The following is a 22,592-nucleotide window of genomic DNA, read 5'->3' as shown; positions in this document are numbered from 1 at the left end:
CGCGGAAGCTTGTATGAGAGCAGTGGTAGTGAAGAGGATTGGTAATCAGAGAGTACCTCTCGTAGGCCAAAACCACTAGGTTACCACCCGTCCACATGAAAGGGGTGTACATCGCCCAGAAAAACACAATACAAAGAGGAATGTTGAAGTAAAAATTGTACATATTTGGATAAAGTATGAACATTGACAAATACACCACGGCACTGGTCAAAAAGTCACTTACGGCCAATAACAGGATACACATGTATGTTACGTCTTTTTGCATGCCTCTATATAGTATGTTAATGAAAGTGGCACTATTTCCTGTCAAGGAAATCAAAGTCAAAATTGTACATACTCGAAGTAGCCAACAGGAAGTGAAATCACTGATCGAACAGAAGGTAACAAACACCGGAAGGGTGATGTTTGGTGAAAGGCTTGAAAAGTTAGGCATCTGAGATGTGGAGTTCTCCATGATACACACTATATATACCGAAGTAATTCTCTGTCACGTCAGTGTTACATAGAATGTTCTCTAGAATGGAGAAACAGATTTTTTTTTTCTTTTCATCAGAGATATATATCAAAACATACACATTTGACAGGGAAAAGAGAATGAATCGTAGATATGTACATATGAATGACAATTTAAAAAATTGGTGGAAATTTTAGTAGTAGTAGCACAAATATTGTCTTACCTAATTCGGAGTCCCGAGTTTTTTCTCCTACTATTAGTTCACTTCACGAAAGTAGACTTTAAGGTTTCAAAGCATATGGATCATTCTATAATCAGCTTGACAGTGCTAAAATGGCATTTCTAGATTTACTTATATCTCAGAAATGCTTACATTGACTTCCCATACATAATAAAGCAACAATTCAGTCCCTCCCAGAAAAGCTGATTGGATGAGTTTACTTTTACATTTTTTCACATTTTCAAACGTGAATGCTGTCATCTGTTTAATGAAATTGATATCTTTATAGGTATTGATTTCACAGATTTTAAAAACATAAAACAGGTATTTTTTTCAAAATATGAAAATAACACATTCAAGGCGAAAGACTCTCTATTTTCCTTCATTTCACGAAACTTGATAAGGAAAATACATATTATAAATGGTGAGAGTGAATAAACCATTCAGACTCTGCCCAAAAAGCCAATTTCTCCAGAATTTTGGTTAAATCCATGTTTACAATTCTTAATTTCACTATCGCTTATTTACATGTATGACATCACAATCTAAGCCATTGCGTTACGAAAAGACAGCTAAAAGAGGATAGGAAAACATGAAAAATCAAAGAAAATGTAATAAACAGAAAAATTCAATGTTTTGTAGATACATATGGATTTTTTTTTACTAGTGATACAGGACTTTTTGATATTTTCACTCCTGCTTCACACTCGTCAAAATATGTATAGAGAAAATTATATATCACTTGTAAAATTAATCCCATATCCAACCACAACACATTAAATACCCTCTATTAATCTAATGGAACAGTGACATGATTGTTTTAAGGACATTTAAAATACGAAATCTTACCATTTTTCTTATTAATTGATATAATTGAAATTAAAAACAAAAGCCTTTTCAAAATCTTTAAATGCATTAAAAGATTTTACATGTACTTCCACATTTTACTGATTTAAAGAGTAGCTAAAAACGGTCATTGTGCTTTTACCAAATTTCTTTTAGATACAGAAAATGATTTTAGAGCTTCAATGGTATTTTATGATTTGCACGACTGTTGGCACCTTTGACCAAAAAGTAAAAAAGTAAATAATAGTTTGCATATGACTCATCATCATGTTGTAAAATTTATATACTAGTACATGTACAACGTGTATAACAAAAATTGTTTTGGTTTTCTGGTAGAATTGTCCTGTCACCAAACTACATGTATTAAATAGACCATTGCAACCATTCTCCTAGCCACTTTTCAGTCTTCCGCCTGAGGCATTACATGTAATTATATCTTATATTGTTGAAATGTGTTGAAATTTAAATCAGAAAGCTAAGCTTCTTATGAAATACAGCAAAAGGCAAGGATCGCTGAGCAATGGGCATGTAAGACAGTATTTTTCTTTGCCTAAAAGGCGTTTTCTAGCTAACACTGAAAATGCACTAGGGTCATGGCCGTAGAAGTCGGACGACAGCTCATTAATTTATTTCAAAGTTAACTATCAGATACAAAAATATCATTTTGAACAAATGATTTTGAAGGATATATTAAAATACAAATTTCATATCTCTTCTTGAATTAGGTTATCATACATCATATACATGTATGTATATATGATGGGTATTGTGTATAGGGACAAATGGTACTTGTATATCAGTTCACAAGACAAGTACAGCTTTTTCAAAAAGCTTTGCCGTCTTTAGCAATAACCTTAAACAGTAAACTGACATAAACTTTAGGTTGTAATATTATTGAGAAGCTCTTGGCTTTGTATTTCTTCATCTGCGTTTTTACAGACATTAGCTCTACCATATGAAAGACAATGCAAAACAAGTAAAAAGAAAAAACACAAAGAGGTATAGCGCACTTGGTATACCAAATGGCCTACAGTAAAGCGCATTTGCCATCTTTGATAGACAAGGGTTTCTGATACGCTACTCTTCTCACAAACCCTTGGCCTACGGTGCTATCAAAAGTCTGGATTTTTTTCTCGAGTTGTGATTGGAGTTGATTGATATCGTTCGACCAATCAGCAAACAACAATTATTATGGTACAGAGTTTATATTCCACCAGTTTGTTTATGATTGGTACAGAGTATAGGCTTAATGTACGAGGGTTGTCCCAGAAAAACGCGAACATTTTCAATATCTTTTGTTTCACTAATACTGTAAAATTATAAATTGGCATACACCATAATCAACATTTTTTTTTAATAATGCATAAAAATTTCCATAAAATATCTTTATAAACAACATTTTTCTCTCAGGTAAACGAATCTTACAAAATAGCTGTCGGCACAACACTGACGACGCCAAAACATAATTCTTGGCGTTTGTGAATTTATTATGGGATCGTACGTCTGATAAAATTCGTTTGAAGCATAAATTCGACACTGTATTCATTTTCTATTAGTTACCAAGTTATCCATCTCAGATATTAATTAACGTTTCCAAAAGACCGCGGAATTAATTCTTTTAAAGTAGTCCGATCCTCAGGTTCTGAAAATAAGCTCTCAAGTAATCGAAAATGCTCACAAAAAATGCCTCTGATTTCACAGAGTAACGTGAATTTACCCTTGGTATTTCTTCAAAGTTCATCATTAAAGTTAATCATATTATATAGGGAAAATTATCAAATCTCAAATATATTTTCAGGAAATGCGAAAAAAAAAAAAACAAACAAACAAACAAACAAAAAAACACCGGCTATGCATTTTCTAATTGAAAATTGATCAACAAATATATTTTAGGATTTAAAAAATATAGGTATCCAGGCATTAGGAGAAAATTCCATCTTTTTAATGCTTATACAGTATTTTAGTTCTTCTATTTACTTCAGTCGTTATATAATTCATAGTGTTAAATGCTTGTGTTATCATTGCTAAACATCACAGATCACTTCTAATTTCATATCATGCTAATAAGCATTGGTATCTAAAGCTATATTAAAGGAAATTCGATTTCTCTAAAAATTAATTAATTTTTTCTTTTATGGGGTATAAATGTCAACTTTTTAGGTCACCTGAGTCACTCGGGTGACCTATTGCTATCTCTTTTCGTCCGTCGTCGTGCGTCGTTCGTCGGTCGTAAACTTTTGAACATTTTCAGCTTCTTCTCTGGAACAAGTAAACCAATTTCAACCAATTTTGGCATATACCATCTATGGATGAAGGGGAACAAAAATTGTGAAATTCGTGGCCCCTGCCCCCCTGGGGCCTGAGGGGTGGGGCCAAAACCATCAAAATTAATGCAATCTTTAAAAAGCTTCTTCTTTACTCCTGGAAATCAAGCAGTCAAACTGTTGGCATGATTGTCATAGGCATTGAGCTCTCTACCAAAATTGTGAAATTCATGGCCCCAGGGTCAGGGGTTCTGGTGCTAGGGTGAGGCTATATAGATCATATAGTGAAAGTGCATTATTTCTTTGAAAATCTTCTCCCCTACTCCTGGGTATTACTGAAACAAATTGAATACATAGTTATGATAAGCAAGAGTGACTCTACTAAAATTTTGAAATTCATGGCCCCAGGGTCAGGGGTTCTGGTGCTTGGGCGGGGCTATATAGATCATATAGTGAAAGTGCATTATTTCTTTGAAAATCTTCTTCTCTTCTCCTGGGTATTATTTAAACAAATACACGGTTCTGATAAGCAAGGATGCCTCTTCCAAAATTATGAATTTCGTGACCCCTGGATCAGGGGTTCTGATGTTAGGGCGGGGCTCTATTTATTATAAAGTGAAAATGCATTAATGCTTTAAAAATCTTCTCTGCACCTGTGCATATCAGAGGCAAAAAGAGTAAAAGTTTTAGTGAGGAAGGGTTTTATTTTTACCAGATTTTTGAACATCAGACCCATTTGGTCAAGTGTTCTGGTCCAGGCCAGGCCAGGTCCAGGCTCTATTAATTTGTAATCTACTGAGAGGAGTTATTCCCCTTGGCCATTTACTTGTGATAATTAATCACTGTAAATAATGTACTTGAAAGGTTAATAGAATAAGAGAATTATGCAAGAATTTTTATTGTATAATACAAAAAGTACTTTCATAGTTTTAATGATCAGGTAGACTTGTAAGTAATAGATATATAAAAATGAGACAAAATAACTTGTCTTATTCAATGTTCATCAAAGACCAAGAGAGGCCAATGTAAGAGATTTCAACAAGGAATTAAAAGAGTACTGAAGCACTGATAGTTTGATTGTATACTGTATGGTGAGTGATAAATGGGGAACAGATAAGAACCTAATTCATGAACTGTTAATAAATATTAAGACTAATATTATTTTGTTGATCCTGATCACTCTATTTTTCTTGCTTTTGAGCAACAAAGCTTCACCTTTCAGTTCATTTTATTCTCTGTGGATCCTCTAAATTGTGTATTATACTCAGGTGACCATTAAGGCCCTTGGGCCTCTTGTTAAAAGACCTTTTGTTAGACTTCAGAGAATCTTGAATCATATCGAGATGCATTAAATGAAAATTGTTGCACGAAAAGATCTCAGTTTCAAGCTTCATTTTGAGACTTTTTAAATAAAATAATAAATTTAAGAGTTATCCTTCCTGGCTGAGGATCGGATATCCCTAATAAACTTTAACAATTTCCTAACCCGGGTCATAAGTTTACCTAACTTCTCGCTTAGTTAAACGGTCGTCGTTGTCAGCTTCTGACAATTCAGTTTGTTGGTCTAAGAAAGCCTTCTTCCATCGAATAACCAGTCAAGCCATCCTAGCCATCCCCGAACCTCTTGAACTAGGTATAAATCTGTGCCCGAGATATATGTTTGTGTCGTTCCATCGTTTACATATCTTTTCCCGTATGGAAGGAGTCATATCCCGCTCAACAGTACTGCTTGATAATTTGGTGCTCCGCATTATCGCCCGACGTCACTATTTTTGACAATATCTAAGTAAAGGGTTTTTTTTGCATCTAACGTCATATATTTGTCACTTGTGATGCTAAATTAATGAATTTTTACACATGAGTACTTCAGATCATAGAGTTTTTATGGTGGTAATTTTTTTCACATGACATTTCGGTATAGCCTGGTAATAAAGAAAATTTCACTGGAAATGCTTTGTCTTAAACTCCAAAAATTGCCGTGCATCGAGCACCGATATTTGACACCCTTTAAAAGCTATTTTCGTATGCATATGACATTACAGCATTATAATATTTTGTCAAAATAGCAAAAGTTTCATTTTCCAACAATGTGCAAAAAAATATTATTTTGGTCGAATAGTTTTTGAAATATTCAAAATGTTCACGTTTTTCAGGGATAACTCTCCGAGTCTCGTACTTATTGTGTGGGAGTAGAGGTACAAAGTTTATATATACTTAAATGTACTTACTGTGTGGGAGGTCTGGGTACAAAGTTAATATGTGCCTACCCACGTTGTTTAACAATGGTACAGAGTTTAGGCCTAATAAGTACTTACTGTTTATTATATCAGAGTTTTTATTTATTATATCAGAATTACCCTTATTGTTCATGCTTTTGGTAAGGACTTTATATGTGTGCATATGAGTTGAATTTATCCGTATTTTTTGTTTGCCCAATTGTTGGGTTGTGGCGTCCTCTCTTTTAATGAAAACTTAGACTTGGAAGATATTCATATAATTTTAATTTTAAAGTTTATTGCAGATACCTTCTGAACAACCTGTGAGAACAGACAAACACAAGGAAGAGTATAACCATCCTTTCCAATTAGCAACTATGTCACATGCTAGCAACCCCAGTTTAGAGGGATCAGGGCTATATTATTCATGGCCCAGGGAGCCTAACAGAGCTGTGTCTGATGCCATGAATTTGATGTCAATGAATCATATGTTTATTGTTTAACTGAACTGTTTAACAAATATTGGCTAAGCAACAGGTTTTATCCAACAAACTGCATAAGATCCTCATCTGCAAGCTAAACTGCAGCAGTGTTGCCACCGGTGGATAATGCCCTAAGCCAGCGAATTAAGAGGTTGGTTGTTAAAGCATCCTTACTAGACAGATCACTAGAGTCGATTTCTTATAGAGTATTTGCAGGTGAGTCAGTAAGCAGATCATATATGCAGGTCCCATTGTCTCTTGGTTTAACAGTGACCCAAAAGGTAATAAAGTAATGTGGATCTGCACTTACTTTGCCTTCCACAAATGATCCCCTAGCATAATTAGTAAAGACAAGTTAAATTGATTTTCATTAGGCATCAGCAATCAGGACCTCAATGTCAATAAACCACTCGACAGACAGCTTTTACGTCTTTAATGATACGTGAATATAATTCAAAAAGGGAATATATCTTCCATTAGGTAAACAATTTACTAGTGTAAGCTTATCCAGTAAGGAAAACAAGAATTCTTCATTTTGTTTAGCCTCAAGAAGTTACGAATTGGAAATTGCGGAATCAGTGTTAGTACATTTAGAAAAGCCAGTTTCAAATCGTGTCATTAAACACAGGTCCCTCCCTTTAAACAATAAATCACCATAAAGAACCTTTCAAGATAAACTTAAGGGTTATGTTTACTTGCAATCTTAATTATTCAATCGAAAGCTTAAACAAGTTTTGGTAAATTGTTCTTAAACCCCCATCAATTACCTCCGGTCTCATAATGTCTGTGGTAATGATATATAGGCTTCTGAACTTTCTCAGGATATGAAGAATATGTTAATGCCAATTTCCCTGCTAACTGATTTTTAGCATTCTTTTCTCATCCCCATTTCCACAATTTCAGTATTCACAAAGGTGTTGTATACAGAATTCAGAATAATATAGTAAATTACAGCCTTTCAGACCTTTTTTCTTGAATTGCTGAAAATCATAGGGATTCTATTAACAGCATTGTAACACATATTTGTAATTGCTGGAATACCGGTAGATCCCATATGGCAAGATTCTACATCAAAATGCATTTCATAGCATGCCCTTTAATTTATGATTAACACCTTCTCGGTACAGTTATGCAGACATTATATAGGTTGCTTACCATTTGAAGCAAGTTGCTCTGTAACAACTTTGAAATGGGTTATATTGTTTAAGTTTCGCGTACACCTCTTTGAATTACAAGTAATGTTAAGAGTTATAAACATTTCTGGAATAACTCAAGTGATTCTTATTAATAATTTCTTATAAATTTTCCCACATGAAATTATCCTCGTTTTAGCAAATATCTAATTGGATTATCATACGTGCTATTGCATTGCATTATTCATTTATCTCCCAAAAATATTACCTTCTCAAGACTTTACCGTTACCCATCACTGAGACGATGTTGCACAACCGTCTTTAAGGTTCCTGAAATTATAGTACCACAACCACCTGTTGTTACAATCTTTGCAAATAATTTGTTTTAAAGTGACAAACAACATCGATTTCGTGTCTGGCAGTTACGATACGGCACATTTTATGAGGACGATCCCTGTCCCACGCTTCCAATTGTGTATACTTTCGGTGCATAGATAACCCCTTTGTCACTCGCATATCAGTTCTCAATTTTTCTAAATCTATATAATTTGCAAGCATTGGTCTCAAGCACATTTTGTTTGGGCGCTTCCACTCATAGTAAATTCGGAAGTCTGTGTAAAACATTTTGAGGCGCTGCATTTTAATCGTCAACTTCCCTCACTACCAGTATTAAAATGGTTACCTAGCATAAGGTGCGATCGCTCTGCAATCACTGATTGATCCTTGTCTGGATCATACAATTTAATTAAGCCGAAGATTATAAGATATTTTCGTTTGGTGCCTCTTAGGAACAGTCTTCAAACCGATTAGATACGCAAGTGCATGCTCTGAGAACAATCAAATTTTAAACCAAGGCAGGCTACTGAAAAATAAGTAGATGTTACAGGAATTTTAACAACTATTTGTAAATACAGCATATTATTGGGTCGTATTTTGTCCGACATTTGACTACGTATTACTCCATCTACCTGTTCAATACACAGGGCTCCCAGCGGATGTTACTGGTCGACCGGGGATTCTTACACCTAGGCACCTGATCTCACCTTTAGTGTTTCCAGGGATCTGTGTTTTTGCTTTGCAATTTGTAATCTTTACTAAATTTATGAGATTGATTGCGGTTCGTTTTCTTCATCTTAAAAAAAACCGATATTTTGGTTAATTTTAAACATAGTTAATGCTGGTATATATTTTATAATAGCTAATATTTATTTTGTATCATTTATAGTTTAAAAGTTATCAAAAATATAATTTCCCTTTTTGTATATTTTATTTCCTTGTTTGTTTTGAATCTATCTGTTAATGTCGGATTAAAAACAGTTGGGAAATTGGAAGATTATATAATGTAACGTATGACATCATTTAAAAGATTTTTTTTAATTCTGTGTGCCATTTTATTTGATAATTCCATACTGCAGTTGTATTTGCATTCAAATTTGTTTAAAATGAAAATATACAATCAAGAAAATAAAAAAAATTACATTATGCAATTTTCTTGATGTGATAAAACCGCACAAATTACTCGAAGTTTCGTGTATTTAAACTAGGAATTAAAGCTTTCAACTGGGGTGCACTATATTCACTAACAAAGTCAAAAATTATGAGTCCCGAAAACTTTCACGGAATGCGGAGGCACAAAATGTTAACAAAATTAAAAGGAAGTAGTATTTGTATTTTCGGTGCTGTTGGCTATGTAAAGCGATTTGTTCTTAAACTTGCAGAAAGAAATCAACCTATCGAAAGAAAGAAAGTATATAAAAGGGTTTACGGCGTAGTTTGTAAGCAAGGCGACTGTTCCTATCTGGTAAAGAATATTTGTTATCCTCTCAGTAGAGACTAAAACTTTGTACTCTGTTAATAAAACTATTATATCGTTAATAACAAACGGCATTTGACCAAAAGCATATGTAATGCAAATGAGATAAACTTTAAAGGTCATCTCTGAAAATTGGCGCCTTTTAATCACTCTCGGGGAAATGTTTGGAAGCGTCCTCAATTTCATCAATTTAGAACAATGTAAGTAAACCAACATACCTATGATAATTAAAACGATGGGTACACCAATGAAAGCAAAATAATACATGACAAAGAGGAAATTGGGACATTGTTTGATAAAAGACAAAGCAACCGCGTAGGAAATTGTGATCAGGCTCATAACAAACAATATAGCGAGCGAAGTTTTTAGTGCCCTTTTGCTAGTGTGAGAGCTATGGTAACGCAGAGGATTAATGATAAGAAAGTATCTTTCATATGCCAAAAGTACAAGGTTGCCACTGGACCACATGAAGGGAGTGAATGTCATCCAGAAAAACACAACGCAAAGGGGAATGTTAAAATAGAATTTGAACAGATTTGGGTAGAGCATAAACATTGAAATATACACCAAAGCACTAGACAAAGAGTCACTCAAAGCCACCAACAGGATACACATGTATGTTACTTCTTTATGCAAGCGTCTATAAAGTATGTGGACAAAGGTGGCGATATTTCCTCCAAGAGATATTGACGTCAGAAGTATGCACACGGACACTAGCCAGCAAGTACTGAATTCGCTGATTGAGCAAAAGGCAACATTAACAGGAGGAGTAATGTTTAGAAGAGGATCGGATGTCCCTAGTACCATAGATGTGGAAGACTCCATGGTTTTTCCAATCTTCATTTAATCTACAAAGGAAATACGTACTTTATATATCAAAAATGACACATTTCAAAAGAATCTGAGATTAAACGGAATTTCTGAATCCCGAATTTTTTTTTTTTTTTTTTTTTTTTTTTTTTTTTTTTTTTTTTTTTTTTTTTTTTTTTTTGTTGTTGTTCTTTTTGATATGTGGAAATAATTTCAGATTAATTAGTGCATATTGAATGATTTTAGGTGACTCGTCTTAGATAATAATGAATACCGTATATAATATAGTAGTCTTCAGCATTCATTGAAGCAATTCTCAGAATATCTAAATGTAAATAGTATGTTTCACAATGCCAGAATTCAGCCTTTTAAAAATTATCTATTAATAATTAATATTATATTTATTTATCATTTTCACAATTGCATTCTTACTTTGCTACAAATGACTAATTTATCAACGTACTTTAAATACGTTTTGTCAGAGTATGCTAGTCATTCGAGTTTCTTTTTAAATTTTCATTGGACAATAGCTGTATTTATCTTAGCATTGCTCCTTCATCCCCAAAAATATAACTATATGTTTATGTGACAAAAGCTTTTATGGGTGAATTAAAAAATAATGACCACCATATTGGTTTTTTTTAAACTCAACTATTCATAACATATTTTTCACTTATATATATACTGTATATACTGATATATATTGTACATGCAATCTAGTTAAAATTCCTGAAGTAGCAATAGAATAGACAACTGGATAAAAAAAGTTTCAGATTTTATATTAGTAAAACTTTATTTGAAAAAAGAGATATCATTATATCCTACAGTACTTTCTAAAGTATATAATCAAAAGAAATTATAGTTTTTTATGCTTCAAAATTGTATCAGGGATATAAATAATTAGATCTAAACCTTGATTGAGGCCGTCACGGCAGCTCAGTCGGTAGAGAGCTAGCTCCGTGATCGAAAAGTCGTGTATTCGAATTACATCCGCGACTGACCTAAGACGATAAAAATAGGTAGCAACTATTCCTTCGCCAAGCGCTCGGCACTTTGAAGTGAGAGTTGCGGGTCCTTCGAATGAGACCTTAAAAACCGAGGCCCCGTGTCACAGTAGGAGTTGGCAAGATAAAGAACCCTCACTGCTCAATGGCAAAGAGTGCCGAGTGAAGACCCTTCACAGGTATATGATATATTGTCCTTATATGAGTAAAAAATTCTGGAACGGGACGTGAAACAACATACAATCAATCAATCAATAAAACTTGATTGACTTTCTTCTCTTGTAGATGTGGGAAAAATTGCCTTTAAATTGTTATTTTAAATTATTTTTTCAATTCTTGTGTGAAAAGTTTTAATATGAAAGAAATGTGAAACAATAAAATTCCCCCCAATATCATTTTTTTTCCATTCAAGTCAATTCTTTAAATCTAAGCCAAAAAAGAATTTTCATAGTTTTCTTACAAAAAATACTAAAGGTTAACCAATTTTACATTATTGCGTTTAAAAATATGTGTTAAGTGATGAAAATTATCCTCTGAAATGACTGTAAATTGTCTGTAATGAGTTGATAGACATATAATGTTTTGAACTTCAAATATTATCAAATTGTTTTTCAATTTTTTTTAGTAAATATAGACGAAGATAATTGATAATTATAAAACAGTTTTGTAGCACTCCTGACTGCAGTAAAATTAAAAATTAAAACCATAGAGCACAAAAATTCATAAAGTGTTGGAAACATCAAGTGGTAACAGGAAACTATTTAAACTTGGCTTTATACATGTATCTTGAATGATTCCCTATCTTTGTAAAAAAAAAAAAAAAAAAAAAAAAAAAAAAAAAAAAAAAAAAAAAAAACCTAATTAAAATATATTTTTAAAAGATAAAATATATTTTACAGCATATTTTCTTTTACAGGACAATCACTGAAAGCAACTGAGGTCAACCAGAAACATTCTACTCATCATTTTTTCTTTATATTTATTCATACATGTATTTTATCATCAATAATTCTAACATATTTGTTGCACTCCTGACCAAGAGCATGGAAGTCTTTAAAGTAGAATTGTGAAGCGAAAATTACATCAGAACTTGTTCTGTTGTTTCAGTGAGTTGAGGTGAAATTACTTGAATTTTATAACCATTTTTCAGTGCGTTTCTTACATTCATCAAAAATCAAAGAAAAGAGAAAAAAATCTAAATTGATAAAGTTGAAAAAAGAAAAGGATTTTAATAAGAGAACTGTCTGTCAATAATTTAGTACTAAATAATTCTAATGGATCATTTTTAATTAAAGAATATTTCTTAACATGAATAGAAGTCTTTTCATCATATAACTTGAATCTTTAAAAAAATGTATTGCACTTATGACCATAGAAATATAGATCTGAAACACAGACAGACCCTGTAATATCGATAAATCTATTTGGTAAAAATGTTCTTTGTGTCCTTATTTTCCAAAATAAAAACAAGAGAATTATATACTGATAAAAGTTTTTTTTTCATGCTGGGGAGCAAAACACCAAATGTTGCACTCCTGACATTATGTGGTATGCACAGATACTTGACTCTCATTAATGGTGCTTGTGGTTAATATAACATTTTTAAGTTTTAAATTGTGTATCAGTTGTTGTTTTACTTTGAAAATTCCTTTTTGACTTAACTGTCTTTTTTTTTTTTTTGGCAACTGCATTTTTTTCTGTTGCACTCCTGACATTGTATAGCATTTAGCATTTTTTTTTCAACATCAGCCATGACCACAACGTGGCCAAACTACAGTCTACATTTAAAGCTCGATACTCTGAATATCATCAGGAAAGTCTATTTCCAACATAAAACATAATTAATTATTTCACAGATCTGCAAAAGATATTGAATTTTCAAAATGTAACGAAAATCGTGTTGCACTTCTAACATTTAATCATCATTTTTGGGCATAACTTTTTTGTTAATTGAGATATCAATAACATATTTGGCAGGTATTTAAACACTATCTAAAGACATATGCTGAGACATGGAAATTTATTCCCATTGCAGGGTTGTTCCCAAGACCCGGCAGTCGGGGAATTTCCCCGCATTTAATGACGATATCAATCGGTTATTCTGGTATTCCCACTCAACCCCCAGTTAGAGCTAGGAGGAACCACAAACCCTTCTACTCTGCTACTTCAATTCTTAGGGACAACCCTAACATTGCCTGTATTTTTAGTGCAGGTTGATAAATATGTGTTTTGTCATTTTTTTTAAATTCACGCTTATCATTGTTTCAATATAAGCCAAATCTAATATCATTTAGGAATGTTCAATGTGTTCATATCTATATGTTCAAATAATAACCCTGCTATTTTGAAATTATTCTCTATATGAATACGAAACACAAAAAAAACTCCCTTCTGCGGACCTACCGTATGGCCCCGAAGACACAGACCGTGAGCTTAACAATTTCCTTGGAAAACATTTAAGACAGTAGCTTAAAATTGAATATACATGTATATTTGTTCATTATTCACCTAGGCTACTGCAGAGGAAATTTTCTCTATCCTTGAAGGTCATGAAAATAATAAATATAACAACAGAGACTTACATAAAGTCAAGATGTTCAGCTTCTTTCCTCTTTGGTGTAGACTACTCTTGGCTGCACTTCAGAAGAAAAGTTTTAATTTGGATAGAAATTTCAAACATTAGAACCACAATAAAACGGTGAGGATGCTATTGACGCAAACTATTTCATTGAAATCATATCCAAGAATATTGTGAAATTTATAAGCCATCAAATTCAAATAAAAACCTTCCGAATGACAAGGCTGATTTGGGTGCTAATATTTCACTCTATCAAATAGTTTTCATTTTCAAAATGCATAAGCATACCATACTTATCATCAATTATTAAATTCATTTTTACATTTTCTATGCGATCGATTTATGCTCATTGTATTTAAACTTTTGTTTCATGTCTTTGAAAAGCTTTAAAGCTTAGGTGAAGCAGGACCTAGATGCGATTTCTATTATTTGCTGGATTCTCGTAAATATTAGAGTATGAATGTTTTGTTGATACAATGATCAATAAAGAAACATTCTATCACATTAAGAAAATGAAAAGAGTAAATATGACTTTAGAACACAATGTTAAAACAGCAGAAAGTTTTCCTCCCAAATTAAGAGGAATTGTGACATTCTTCATCAAATAGTTTTTATTGTAAAGAGGTAAATCGTTATCACTTAAGTTAAATGTGTTGTAAACAGATTAGGCTAAATCATTTTATCTTTTATTTAGATCTTTAATATTGTCAAAATAATAAACATTAAAAATGTATATCTATTTTAACATAAAGTATTTTTTCCTTACATGGGTTAATTTCACTCAACGTTTCGAGTAGCGGCTGATAAGCTTTAAACTTATATAAAGACATATAAAAAGACGATAGAGAGTTAACTCAACACTGAAGAAACTCGTGCATGGTGCAGGAAAGAATACTGAGTATGAAGCATTTAAAAAAAACCCAAAAACTGAATAGTTAAAAGAAAAGAACATTAATAACAAACCAGAAGTCTCTGGTGAGACTGTAGCTCTACTGGATTGAACTTATAACAAGGGAAGAGAAAAGTTGCACTTGGACTTGAAACTCTGCAAGAGCAATAAATAGAATAATAATCCTTGGTTGGTCTCTCTAGGAGTTATAGCAAACAGCATAAAACTATACGAGGAGTAGCCTTTAAAAAATTTTTACAGAAATTTCGATTTCAGTAACCATAGCAACATCATTCATCAAAATTAAAAAAAAAAAAAACAATGAAGGCAATTATGTATCTCAGTGTAGTCTACTTGCATGCCAAGTTATATTAAAATCAGACCAAATTGTAGGAAGAGAAGTGTTTTGAAAGTATTTCACAGAAATTTCTATATTTAGTAACCATGGCAACACTGTTCTAAAATCATCAGAAGATAAACAGAATTATGTATCTTTTTGCCAAGTTATATTGAAATCAGACCAAAACTATCGGAGGAGTGGCGTTTTAAAAGTATTTCAAAGAAATTCCTATTTCTAGTAACCATGGCAACACCGTTCATCCAAATCAAAAATGATAAAGAGAGTTATGTATCTTTGTGTAGTCTACTTGTGTGTCAGGTTATATCAAAATCAGACCAAAAAACTATAGGAGGAGTATCGTTTTGAAAGTATTTCAAAGAAATTTCTATGTTCAGTAACAATGGCAACAAGGATCATCGAAATCAAAAACCGATATAGAGAATTATGAATCTTAGTGTAGTCTACTGGTGTGCCAGTTTATTTTGAAATCAGTCTAAAACTGTAGGAGGAGTAGCGTTTTGAAATTATTTCATAGACATTTCTTTTAGTACTCATGACAAAACCGTTCATCCAAATCAAAAACCGATGTGCAGAATTATGTATCGTAGTGTAGTTTACTTGTGAACCAAGTCATATTGAAATCAGACTAAAACTGTTAGAGGAGTAGCATTTTGAAAGTATTTCATAGACATTTTCTATTTTTAGTAACCATGGCAAAACCGTTCATCCAAATCAAAAACCAATACACAAAATTCTGTAGCGTTGTGTAGTCTACTTGTGTACCAAGTTATATTGAAATCAGACTAAAACTGTAGGAGGAGTAGCATTTTGAATGTATTTTTAGGTCACCTGAGTCACTCAGGTGACCTATTGCTATCCGTTCTCGTCCGTCGGTGTGCGTCGTGTGTTTAACATTTGAACATTTTTAGCTTCTTCTCTGAAACGGCTTAACCAATTTCAACCAAATTTGGCATATAGTATCTATGGGTGAAGGGGAACAAAAATTGTGAATTTCATGGTCCCTGCCCCCTAGGACCTGAGGGGTGGGGCTAAAACCACCAAAAATAATGCAATCTTTAAAAATCTTCTTCTTTACTCCTGGACATCAAGCAGTCAAACTGTTGGCATCATTGTAATAAGCACTGAGCCCTCTACCAAAATTGTGAAATTCATGGCCCCAGGGTTAGGGGTTCTGGCCCCAGGGTGGGGCTATATAGATCATATAGTGAAAGTGCATTATTTCTTTGAAAATCTTCTTCTCTGCTCAGGGGTTCTGGCATAACGAGGAGGGGGGGGGGGCTTTTGATAATATAGTGGAAAAGTGTTAATTCTTTGAAGTCCATAGTTATGATGATGAGGGTAACTCTTCCAAATTTGTAAATTTCTTGACCTTTGGTCTTGGGTTCTGGTGTTAGGGTAAGGCTTTGTTGAATCTGTAGTGAAAATGCATTGTACATGTGAAATTCTTCTCTGCTTCTGGGCATATCGGAAGCAAACTGAGTAAAAGTTTAAATGATATAAGTAAGCGTATTTCTACCAGATTTTTGAACATCTGGACCATTTGTCTAAGTATTCTGGTCCTGGACAGGGCTCTATTAATTTGTATTCTACTGAGAGAAGTTATTCTCCTTTTCCATTCACCTTTGATAATTAATCACTGTAAATAATGTATTTGAAAGGTTAATAGAATAAGATAATTATGCAAGAATGTTTATCGTATAATTCAAAAAGTACTTTCTTAGTTTTAATAATCAGGCAGACCTGTAAGTAATAGATAAATAAAAATGAGACAAAAATAACTTATCTTATTAAAAGTTCTTCAAAGACCATAAGAGAGGTCAATGCTAGAGGTCTTAATATGTGTTTAAAAATAGTACAGAAGCACTAATAGTTTATTAATAGTCTGCATGGTGATAGTGTTAAGTGGGGGACAGATTAGAACTTAAGTTATGAGTTGATACTGAATACTAGACTAATTATTTTGTTGATTCTGATCTTCCTACTTCTCTTGCAACAAAGCATCATCTATCAGTGTATTTAACTTCTAAGTTGTTGTATTATACTCAGGTGACCGTTAAGGACCTTGGGCCTCTTGTTTAAAAATTCAATTTTTGGTAACCATGGCAACGCCGTTCATCGAAATCAAAACCGATGTACAGAATTATGTATTTTAGTGCAGTCTACTGGTGTGCCAAGTTATAATAAAATCAGACCAAAAGTGTAGGAGAAGTAGTATTTCTGAAAAAAAAAATGTTTACAGACAGACAGACAGACGGTCAGCTATGACAGACAGACGGACGGACGACGGACACCTTGTTATCGCATAAGCTCTTTTGGTCTTTGATCAATAGAGCTAACAAGAGGCCCAGGGGCCACATCGCTCACCTGAGCACTTTGGCTAGGAAAAAGCAGAAATCAGTTCTATCTTCAAAAGTTTAAATATAAAAGGGGTTCTGGGGGAGGGGGAGTATGATTTGAACTAACTTGAATCTACACTTCCTAAGGATGCTTTTGAACTAGTATGACTCATAATGGCCTTGCTGTTCTTAAGAAAAAATCATTTATTGATATACCCTTTATATTCCTTTGTATAACGTTAACTATGATCCCCAGTTATGGCCCTTCTATTCTCCTGAGGGGTCATGATTTGAACAAATTTGAATCTACATTACCTGAAGATGCTTTAATATTATTATGACCAATCATGGCTTTGCTGTTCTTGAGAAGAATTTTAAAGATTTTTCCTAAGTATTCCTATGTAAAACTTTGACCCCCCATTGTGACCCCACCCTACCCCCGGGAGTTATGATTTGAACAAACTTGAATCTACACTACCTGAGGATGCTTCCATTTAAATATGACTAATCATGACTTTGCTGTTCTTGAGAAGAAGATTTTTAAAGAATTTTTTCCTAGGCCATCTTTAAAAAATTGTTTGGTTGCCCTCTCCCGACCGAATGGCTAAAAATGGCCGGACTCAAAACTTTTTATAACCTCCAGTAAGCAATTATTTTTTTATGCATTATGAAAAATATAGTTTGAAAAATCAGCATTGATGTTGAAATTTTCTAGGATTGATTAATTGATTGTATGTTGTTTTACGTCCCATTCGAGAATTTTTCACTCATATAGAGACGTCACCATATACCGGTGAAGGGCTTCAAATTTTGACCTTTACTCGGCACTTAGGGCCATTGAGCAGTGAGGGATCTTTATCGTGCCAACGCCTGCCGTGACACGGGGCCTCGGTTTTTAAGGTCTCATCCGAAGGACCCACAACTTTCACTTCAAAGTGCCGAGCGCATGGCGAAGGAACAGTTGCTACCTATTTTTTATCGACTTAGGTCTGTCGCGGCCGAGATTCGAACTCACGACCTCCCGATCACAGAGCGAGCGCTCTACCGACTGAGCTACCGTGAACGGTTAAATTTTCTAGGAAAAAAAACCTACCTATCGACCCATTTTTTTTTCATCCTGGGTCGGGAGAGGGCAAGCAAACATTATTTTAAAGAATTTATGGCCCTATGTATTCCTATGTAAAATTTTGATCGCCCGTTGTGCCCCCCTACCCCGGGGATTATGATTTGAACAAATTGAATCTACTACTTGAGGATGTTCTCATATAAATTTATACATGACCAATCATGGCTTTACTGTTGTTAGGAAGAAATTTTTTAAAGATTTTTCCTATGTATTCCTATGTAAAACTTTGATCGCCCATTGTGGCCCCACCCTACCCCCGAGGGTCATGATTTGAACAAACTTGAATCTACACTACCTCACAATGATTCCACATAAGTTTCATATTCTCAAGCAGAGTGGTTCTTGAGATGATGCCATTAATTTTTCACGAATTCATAATCATCTCCCTTGGAAGAGGGCGTGGCCCTTCATTTGAACAAACTTGAATCCCTTTTACCCAAGGATATTTTGTGGCAAGTTTGGTTGAAATTGGCCCAGTGGTTCTTGAGAAGAAGATGAAAATGTGAAAAGTTTACAACGACGACAGACAACGGACATTTCGATCAGAAAAGCTCACTTAAGTCTTCGGCTCAGGTGAGCTAAAAAGAGACAAAGGCGACATCTTTGGTTGTGAAAACGATTGTAAGAAGAGATGATGCGAATTTTTTGTACAAGTACTCTACCATATCAACCAATCCAATTTATTTCACATGTGAAAGAATTCGACAGATTGACATTAGCTTGGGATTTTTTCTCTCAAAAGTACGCAAAGACTGATGAGTGGAAATCTTGAGATAAGAAGGAATATTCCAGGACAACTATACAAGGTTCATACAGCAACAAGACCTATAAAATACCTGGATATGATGTTACCTTGACTTGAATTTGAAATAAGGGCCCATGGGCCACAATACTCACCCGAACCTGTTCTCCATCAGAATTATGCTATAAAATCAATACATATATGACTAACATGGCCATGCTTTTAAGGACAATTTTTTTTTCTTTTATATATGTTCATTCTGTAAAATTTGATCCCAATTTTACCCAATTCCTTTCCTCTGAGTCCATTATTTGAGGGGAAAATTAATCTAAACAAATTAGGTAATAATAGTTTCGATTAAATTATTCAATTTGAGTTCTTGAATACATGGTTAAACTTTTTTCTATATATTTCATTATAAAATTTTATCCCCTATTGTTTTCCTACCTGTGCAAGACCCCGTGCAACGATTCAAACAAATCTGAATGCTATGAAGGGATGCTTGCATACTTGTCAGTGTCCTCTATGGTAGAAAAAGGGATATTAAGACGGTGGCGAATCAAATTCTTCACAAATCTATCCACAGACAGGAAAATTCATTGAATAGAGTGTAGAATACTTAACGGAACAAACAGACCTCCAACACTTCGTGAGAGTGTAGAATAGATGATACTTTGCTCTTGCAGAAACGTAAGAGATGGAAAAAAAAATGACAAAAAATATAGTTATAGCTGGTATTTGATTTAGAAGTGGACAGCATCATTAGGCATTAAGAAAGTCACACAATGGTTCTTCAGTTATTGGAAATTTTAAATTATACAGGAATAAGTAAATATTGATCAAATCTACATCCTTAAGAACATGTTACAATGTATATATAGATTTTCCTGAAACTTTTTGCTATTCAGGTTATTTGAAATAAAAAGTAAACACCCTTTACATTATTCATCTATTTATTATTTTATTGCTTCTGTGAAAATGATGAATGTATATATATATATATATATATATATATATATATATATATATATATATATATATATATATATATATATATAATATACTAAATGCAAAATACTTTTCGCTATTTATTAAACTATCTCTCCTTTTACATTGTACATCGTGGCTGTAAGAAAAGATAACATTGTTCATCACTTATTTTTTTGTAACAAAAACAATGAAAGCTGTAGCTATCACTGTCTCTCTCTTTGTCAAAACAAAACAATGATATTTATAACAGACATTAATAAACAATAAACATGGTTTATTTATATTATGTACTTTGTTAATTATTGACAAAGGGAACTAGTGCATCTGATAAAATATTCAGTAACAGTGACCACCAGTCCATTTTGGTTTTTTAATATTTGATGGATATAAATTTATCAATATTATAAAAAAAAAATAGATACAACATTCTTCTTTACCAAAAGCTGTCATCAATAAAAAGGGTTTGCCAATTTCCAGCACATGCTATGGCTTCAACATCATAACTAGGGGGAAAAAATTGTATATATGTAAATTTACCTTTCTCTATAAAGAAAATAAATACATACATTTCAATTTGCACATTTTTAAAACTGGCAGTTAGGTTTCATCTTCTTAAGCACTTCCTCATTTTGGGACAATATATGACACAAAAATAATATACACACATATATGTACACAGCTTAATCTTCATATTGATTTTTAGGCATTAATTAACATTATTTACAATTAATACTCCAGAAAAAAAGAAAAATACGACATCAATAAACGATAACAAGAAATAAAATTCACATCAAAATTCAACAGAACTTAATTTCAAAAATGAGGGGTTTTTTTAAACTATATAATACGTAATAACAATCAAGAAAACATACATGTTGACAGAGAAAAGGTATATATAAATTAGTTGATTATGCTCATCAAGAACTTTTACAATAAAAAAAATTAAAACAAAATTGAAAATTATATATTCAGATTGTTAATAGCTAGATTACAAAATTAAAGTAAAACAAAAAAAAAGGCTACATCTGTACATTTCGTCATATTTTGAATGAACCATCCTTTCCTCAGTAACTTAAAAACTTAAATTATCTACAATTGAAACAGTTCCTCAAATTCTTATTAAGCAAACATTGTATATTACATGTAGTTTTCTATCTGTGTTTTACCCTTTCTTGCCACATTTGAAAATATAATGAAATCTACAAGAATTGAATTTGATGTTCCTTGATGATATCTTAAGTTTTTCTTCAGTAACTTTCAAATGTTCCTGAAGTACTAGTAACCAATTGAAAAAATGTAAAGATACAATTGATAAATCGATCACAAATTTTACAGAAAGAAGGTGGATGAAAATTTGAAAATACATATAAATCACTTTAGTTTTACTCTATCATTTCTACAATAGTTTTCCCCTGATATTGTCAACATCATTGAAAAATGAAGAACATTGTTAAATTTTCTGTGACTTTAGAAAAAAAATCAGCACGGAACTTTGAGAAATTAAAGTAATAGATTTTTTTTTTGGTTTGTTACCAAACACAATGAAGGATTTATCTGAATTGAAATACATGAATCTCATTCTACCCTCATTACAAACACTGAACATCATACCAGTTTTTAATGCATAAAATTATACTTTATGTGGCTCTCAAGAACTATAATAAAGAAAAATTCTGACTCAGAAAAAACTCAGAAAACATAATAACTACAGTATAAGGGACAAGCTCTCAACAGAGCCTTAGTGACATTTCAAAATAAATGAGCATTATCTGAACAAAATTCCTTAATCATTCAAACATCAAAATGCACCGAGATAATTTACCAGTAATTCATTTATTTACTAAAGGATGTAAACAGGTGTCTCTGATGAGACTGTAGCTCTGTACTCTACTGGTTTGTACTTAAAACAAAGGAAAAGAGAAAAGTAGCACTTGGACTTGAAACTTTGCAACAGCAATAATAATGATTCTTTAAGTTCCTTTTTGTGGCAAGATTTATTGCAATCACTACTTGTGCGCCAAGTTATATTACAATAAGACCAAAACTGTAGGAAGAGTAGCATTTTGAAAGTATTTCACAGAAATTTCTATTTTTAGTAACCATGGAAACACCATTCATGGAAACGGATATATGGAATTATGTATCTCAGTGTAGTATACTTGTGTGCCAAGTTATATTGAAATCTGAGCAAAACTGTAGGAGGAGTAGCGTTTTGAAAGTATTTCACAGAAATTTCTATTTTTAGTAACCATGGAAACACCATTCATGGAAACGGATATATGGAATTATGTATCTCAGTGTAGTATACTTGTGTGCCAAGTTATATTG

The sequence above is a fragment of the Saccostrea echinata genome, unplaced genomic scaffold, assembly GCF_033153115.1.
Source record: "Saccostrea echinata isolate AGI-Se365-2 ecotype Australia unplaced genomic scaffold, CSIRO_AGI_Sech_v1 ptg000014l, whole genome shotgun sequence".
NCBI classification, from domain to species: Eukaryota; Metazoa; Mollusca; class Bivalvia; order Ostreida; family Ostreidae; genus Saccostrea; species Saccostrea echinata.
Note: the sequence above shows the minus strand (reverse complement) of the source record.